This window comes from Helianthus annuus, chromosome 11 (assembly GCF_002127325.2).
Source record: "Helianthus annuus cultivar XRQ/B chromosome 11, HanXRQr2.0-SUNRISE, whole genome shotgun sequence".
Lineage (NCBI taxonomy): Eukaryota > Viridiplantae > Streptophyta > Magnoliopsida > Asterales > Asteraceae > Helianthus > Helianthus annuus.
The window spans coordinates 98550934-98558601 of record NC_035443.2 but is presented as its reverse complement, the minus strand read 5'-3'; the positions used below and the strand labels follow the sequence as shown (position 1 = coordinate 98558601).

General features: G+C 36.0%; 1 long non-coding RNA gene across 1 annotated transcript; it reads left to right on the top strand.

The window, feature by feature from the left end:
- The first annotated feature begins 6090 nt into the window (after positions 1–6090).
- LOC110875138 lies at positions 6091–7397 on the top strand. The gene is made up of 3 exons (XR_002556543.2): positions 6091–6226; positions 6668–6721; positions 7197–7397. It is a non-coding gene; the product is annotated as an uncharacterized LOC110875138 (long non-coding RNA).
- The last annotated feature ends 271 nt before the right edge of the window (positions 7398–7668 follow it).

The following is a 7668-nucleotide window of genomic DNA, read 5'->3' as shown; positions in this document are numbered from 1 at the left end:
TCTATACATTGCTCGTTCTTGCTCAGTAAACTCGGATATCTCTTTAATAACTTGGAACTCTGTTCTAGGCAAAGTGTACTTCTTCAATATGCACTCCCATGATCTGAGATGGTTTGCTTGAACCCAGTTTTCAAACCTATCCTTCCACCCATAATACTCCTCAATGCTCATCAATCTAGGGGGCTTTTGAGTCGTTCCCGTCTCATTTTCTAAATTCATTGCTTGAGCAATTGCGGCTGGAGTGGTCGATGTTGCAAATGCGTTGTAAAATTCAGAATTCATGTTGACTTAGCACTTTTTTCAAGACAAATGACAAATGAGCGATTCAAACACTTGAACAAATAAGCGATCCCGGAAATGCTTGGAGCGATCCAATAAATGTTCTAAGAGCGATCCAGAAAGTAAATTTCGAGCGGTCCAGAAAATAAGTTTCGAGCGGTCCCGGAAATGAATTACGAGCGGTCCAGAATTCGAATTACGAGTGGTCCAGAAACTGAATTATGAGCGGTCCAGAAGCATAAATGTACTCTTGAGCGGTTCAAACTATCAATTTGAAGCGGTTCAACATTAAATGTACAGAAGAGCGATCCAAACAATGATCTAAGGGCGGTTCACGATGACATCACTACGAGCGGTCCACATTACGAACATGATTTGATCTGTTTTTAAACTGTATTTCAACCTGAAACTTCCAAGGGTTTGTCTAAGTACTATTGCGCACAATCTGTGAGAATTTGATCGAATTTCAACCGTGAAATCTTCTGTAAATGAGAAAAGAAGGTGTAGAAACGAGAAGAAACAATGAAATCCGGCTATAATCTGTAGAAAAACCTCCTCCACAGCTCTGATACCACTTGTAGGATCGGTTGCTGACTCAAACGAGTCGTTCAGAGGTTGTCTCTTGCAATTCAGATGCGGAATAATAAGAAAAGCAAGTAGATATAGCTCGTTCTTCTTCCTAACTGCTTGTTTTACTGATTTGAAACGATTTATAGCTTGATCTTCACACCGGCAGAGCTTCGGCGTGGAATACAAAGGATCACCTCTTAGGATCGCTCATGCACACCTATATATAGTGTCTTGGGTCCGCTCATGTGGACATGTGACACATGAGCGGTTCATACTTGTACACAAAAGCGACCCATGATGCCATATAAGCGATCCAGGCATCACAAGACCCTATAAGCGATCCTACCTCCTAAAACCTATACAAACTCTTGTTTTCTCGTAAAATGTGCCCTATGCTATACAAAACAATGCAAGACCTGATCCTAGACACCTAGACGGAATCAACAGATGTAGTGCACCAACATATACTAATGGTGATTTCGCTTGAACTGAGCATAGTCACATTCAAGCGGAATTAACAATGTTGATTCCGCTTGAACTGACCACTGGCAGTTTCAAGCGGAATTACTAGAAATCTCATAAAACTCAGTTTTTAGCACCCCGAGCACTGATTATCCTATCCTATTTCATTACATGACTCGATATAAGACGAAGTCAATAGACATAGTGCACTAACAGACTCCCCCTTGGATGTTGACGAAGTCTTCATTGTCGAGTCTCTATCATGACACATCTTAAGTCTTGATCAGCCTTCATGCTCTTTCCGAATTGTCTAATACTGTAAGTATCCATCAATCTTTTTCTTTTCTTCACAGGTTCAGTATCTCATCCTGGCTCTATCTTTATCATTCTACCGATATCTGACTCTAGCTCTTGCTTTATCAGCTTCTTCAGGCTCCCCCTTTCATCAAGCTTCCGCGCTTTAGGGATCAACATCTATCTTTCCGGTTACAAGCTCCCCCTTGCTTTGAGCTCGTCTTCAGACTCCCCCTTAGACTCAGCTGTCGGGATCGTAGTCTGGTACAGTATCTGCAACACTCATACGTTTATAAGTAACAACATTTTAGACTTCCATGAATCGTAACCTGGCAATTTAATTTCCTATATCAACAAATTTTATGATTTGGCAAATTTTGAAAATCCAACTCCCTCACAGTTAATCATCCAAGTCCAAACTAATGACCTTGGAGATATCACAAACTGTTTTTTATTTTTGTTTAAAAATAATCAAGTTTCAAATTAATGAACTTGTTTTCTTTTCAGAAACACAATCAGCTTACTTAGATTTTGACACACAACATCTCAGACATCGGTTGTCGAAAATAAAGCAGAAATCAAAATCTTTTTGTATTTTTCTGAAAATAGAAAGCAATAAAGAAATATTTACAAACATATTTACAAACAATATTTTTGTTTGAGTTCGCGTCAGAGGATCATATCAGTTTATGAAAAATCACTAGTACCATTGAGCTTTAAACACTTTAAGTTTTAAACGATTCACTTAGATTGTCAGTATACTGATCCAGTTAAATTTTCACACAAAGTTCAATTGTTTCGAGATACAGATTTAGTGTATTAAGGACTTAACTTATTTGCGTGTCCCACCTCAGAATATACTCCCGTATCCAGATCCCAATATTCAGTCTTACAGGTGAGTATACCTAGATGATATCTGTAAAGGATTAGATGCGAAACCGTGGGAGCTCAGGTCAGAACTTCCGTTCAGCAGAGAGATGACGGTTCGACTTTAGGTATGTTCCCTTTAGAGAATCTTTTCTTCAACAGCACATGATTAGCATTTTTCAATGTTTCTTCATTTTTTATGCTTTCTTCAACAGCACATGATTAGCATTTTTCAATGTTTCATCATTTTTTATGCTGAGGGTGATGCTATATTTCAAGCAAGCAGAAAGTATTATACGGGGACTAGGCCATTGCTTCCGCAAAATCAGAAGTCCCGGGATAATACCCCAGATATCACTGAGTATAAAGACCTAGTATCTCAGAAAGATGGACCTTTCAAACAAGATTTCGGGGGTTACCCATATATCCAAGAGATGTTCCCCACGAGATAAGTAAGTATTTGATATTTAGGTTTATATCTCGAAAACAATCTACTAAGCGTGTAAAAATCTACTGGCATATCATCAGTGAGACCGTTTATCACAATTTAACTTTCCATTTCTTTAGCGAACTGTGATTGTCTACTGATTTACTATCATTTCCTCTTTTTACACAAAACTCAAATTTTGAATTTTATCATGTTTTGGCTTTTTCAAATTTTCTAATGATTTTGGATTTTCTGACAATTTTTCTCCCCCTAAAATGTAAAACCATTAAAAGAAAATTTGACAACCAATACTAACAGCTTTGCCTCGCCATCCATTTTCTGCTTAAATTGTACTATTTTGCAGAAAATATAACATACCCCCATGATTTACAACACATTGATATTTTACAGTTTGAAAACCGTTTTTCAATCTTGTGAAATTAATAATGTTTGTTCAGCCGTGAGGGTTTCGGTATATTCAAGTAACATATTTTTGTAATTTTCTATTTTTTAAGAAAAATTAAAAACAAACATGTTTTTGGTTTTTCAAATTTTTAACAAACTAAACACATATTTTTGGTTTTTAATTTTTCAAATTTTTAGGGTTTTTGAAATATGGTTTATTTATATACAGAAAACAAACAAACTCCCTGTTTAACCAACACAGGGTCCAGCAGCCTCCTCTTCCCATTGTGCCAGGCTGCTCCGTTTTCCTTTTTCACAATCTTCAGTTTTTCATGAGCACCTACACATTCAACTATTCAATCACTTGAACAATTTAGCCAGGTCTGTTTAACCTTAGGCATTTCAACACAATATGCATCATTTAACTTCAGAAAATCTTTGTCATTTTGCACAAAGACTTTGTCAATTTTAACTTCTACTTTTTCTTTGTTTACCAATTTCACTTGTTTCTTAACACTCCATGTTTGACCTTTAGGAGTACCTCGTTTGTAAAAATGTGACTCTTTTTGAACATTTTCATTTTGAACAACATTTGGTTTCCAAAACTGTTGGGGTTTTATCATATCAACTGATGTTTTCCAACTTTGCGTTGTTCTGAATCTGGGTGTGTGAGAATTCCAGGTCTGTCTTGAATCGAACTTGTTCGGGTTTGATTTCCAATTTTGATTCGAAGCAAACTTGTTTGTGTTGTACCTCCAAGTTTGTTTTGAATCAAATCTGGTTGACCTTTGTTTCACATCCTTGGATTTATGTTTTTGAACATCATCAGACTTCTTTTTCATCTCAACATCAATAGGTTTCAGTTTTGGACACTTGCGTGCAAGATGTCCTGTTTGATCACATTTGAAACATGTTCTCTTGGACACATCTTTGACCTGTTGTTGTTTTTTCTGAGCATGAAACTCATCATTAGACTGTCGTCCAAATTTAAGTTCCTTCTCTTCTGCTAAATTTTTTCCTTGAACGAAACTCATTTTTACCTGAAAATTTTGTGTTTCATTTTTATTCCAACATTGTTCTTCTTATAACCCAACCCAGCCTTCATGTTTTTCTTCTTGAAACCAGGTTTATTATAAGAACCTTTGTGACCTTTACCAGCAAACTTTGGAGTTTCAGATTTTTCAATTTCAACCATTTTGAAAACTTTGTCAATCTTTTCTGAAATCACATTCTGAATCGAGAATACAATATCTAAGAATAATTTGTCCGATCCAATCATGGTATAAACCAATCCTTTTGAATCGTCATTCAAATTTTTCTCGGATTTTGTGTTTTTCAGATATTCATCATGAAAATTACCTTCATTTTCATCCCGTGATTCAGAATTACCTGATTCAACCAACTCTTCTTTCAACACACTTTCAACAACCTTACCTACCACCTCTAAATCACTAGAATCATCAGATTTGGAATAGGTTATGTCAATGTTGTCTGGCAATTGATCTACCAGGTTGAAAGCTTTTTCGACCTTTTCTTCATCATAAAAGACAAACTTTTCCGGTGGTGGAACTTGATGAAACTCTGAGCCAATACCTTTCTTTTTTTGCTTAGAATCTTTTCCATCCGGTTTTATGTTGAAAATACGTTCAAGCACATATGATGATGCATGATAACTTTTTAATTTGTTGTCATCCTGTTCTAAATCAGCAATCTGTCGTTTTAGCTTAGCAACATCTTCAATATATGAATTTACAACACCATGTTTAATTTCATACATTCGTTTTAGTTCCTTTGATGTTTTAGAACAGTAATTTAATCTTGATTGAATAAATTTCATTTCACCCTTCACCTTTTCATATGACTCTTTTGTAATGTGATATGCCAATTTCATTGAGTCATATTCTTTCTTCATTTCTTGACAAACATTTTCTTTTTGATCACATTCTTCTGTCTTTTTCAAAACATTTTCTTTCAAAATCTCATTTTCTTTTTCTAATTTTTTATATTTTTCTGAAAGTTTTTCATCATTTTCTTTTAAAACTTTTTCATTTTCTAGCATTTCTTTGCATTTTTCTTTGAAAATGTTTTCGATTTTGTGAATTCAAGATCTCTTGTTCTGAACATCTCATCTTTTTTAGTACAAGCTCTGCATGTTTCCATGCATTTCTTGCACTGTTCAATTGGTTTTAAGATTTCGGAATCAGAATTTACCTCAGTGATTGGCACTTCGGTGTTTTCAGCTGCCTCTGTCTGCTTCAGCTCTTCCTTTTTTTTTGGGTAAAGGGTTACCCCGGTGATTTATATATTCACAACCATAAAAACAAGTAGTGAGGTGAGTCCTCACTAGTTCAAACATGAGACATGCCTCATGCAAGTAGGCCAAACAAACCACAAAAACCAGACTAACAAAACGCCTAGACTACAATCTAGAACAAACCACAATAACACGAAATAAACTCAGCCAATTCCATCCGCGTCCGCATCTTGATGAATCCCCCAATCGTCAAGTAATCTCTTCACTCTAACCGTGCTCTTGAACTTCACTCCCAACAACTTGTAACGAACCATATTCAGAATTACTAAAGCTATAGTATCTGGTGGCCTCGTTTGATTCTTGAAAAGTGTAACATCCCAAAATTGTTATTTGGGCATAAGTTATAATGTGATAATAAAAGAATGGTGTTTAAAATTAAATAAGTCATTGAAATAGGGGGACTAAAGAAGTAATTGGCTGAAACTAATTACAATAAAATAGTAAAAGATGAAAACCCACACACAGATCGTGTGTGGGTGTCTGCTCGAACGAACAAAGGCTAGGGGAAACCCTAGCTTCACCTAATCTACCAAGAAAATTAGTAGAGATTCAAGGAAGTTGGAAGCACAATCAGGAAATCTCAAGCTTTTAACTTGTTCATTGCAAGAGTAAGTTCAATTTCATGATTTAACAAATTTTAGGATAGGGGTTTATATCAAATCTTGATTGCATGATATGAAATTCATAAAAATTAAGTTGAGATTATGATATAGGATCAGAATAATGTCTGATTACTAGCAATTTTGTTTGTTTAATGGCCAAGACCTAATTGATGAAAAGTTATTAGGAGTAGAATGATCAAGTGTTGATATGTATGTGATTTGTTGATGAGTAATCTTGTCTAAGATGTATAAACCCTAGATAACTGATATAGAATAAAGCTTGATTGATTATCGATGAATAATTAAAGGAACTAGTTTAAAACATGATTCATTTAGATAGGTAAATGTCCCGAAAATGCGAAACCCGCCATGTGTTTGATGAAATGCTCGAAAGAGCAATCATGTGTAACTTGGAAAATAAATGAACGAATGGATGTGTTGATGTAGGCGTGAAGGAAGAAGGCTCAAGTACTAAGAAACCGGAAAGCTCACAGGATCGAGGTATGTTCCGTTGCATACAAAACTTTACTTAAATTTTATTAGCAATTGTGTTCAACAACCCATGTTATAATGATTACGGTGTTTAGTAAATAAATAGCAAATCCCTCGCGGATTTGGCTAAGCTAATGAAGGTTATGTTAAGCTAAGCAAATCGACCGGTTCGAGTGAACTAGGTCGAGTAAGGATATGATACCATCCGTCTAGAACGGGTGGCCGTGTAAGCAAAAACGAATGTATGAAGTTTAATCCGTTATACGGATAGAACGAAAGGCTTATGTTGAAAGCAATTAACCCGATGATACCGGGTTGAAAGTAGTATGTTTAACTCTCATCATGAGAGCATATGCCATACCCACTTAACGGGGTGAACGAATGCGTATGAAAATGGAAATGTGTAATGAATGGAATTAGAATGTTTGATTTTATGCGGAATAAGTATCTTGACTAACCTTTAAAGTTTTGTCGTTAAATGTAGGTTAATCCTCAACATAGGCGACTTTGCGAATTGGAGCGAGCATGTGTTCAAAATATGTTTACCATGTGCTTCCGCTAGTTTGTGTTAGTGGTTTGGGTCAAAATACTTTTTGTACCATTTGTCGGTAGACACACTATTAATTTTTAATGTTTTGGTTTTTAGTAGAATCTTGTAGAATGTATTGTCTTGATTATGGTTAAAACAGGGGTATACTCGTTTTACGGACGGGTCATGCCCCCGGATGAGGAGTTCTTCGGTCTCTGCTTTTGGGGGCGGGAGTGCTTGGTCGCTGGGCTTTCCTTTTCCTCAACCAATTCGGTTGGTCTTATCTAAGCTTCTTCCCTGTGCATGAGCTCCCCCCATGGTAGATGGTTCAACCACGCCCGGTTCCACGAAATGATTGAGAACAATTTTTGTAAAATCATACTTTAATGTTAAAGGTTTTTCTTTTATCTATTGTCTAAAAAGGGAA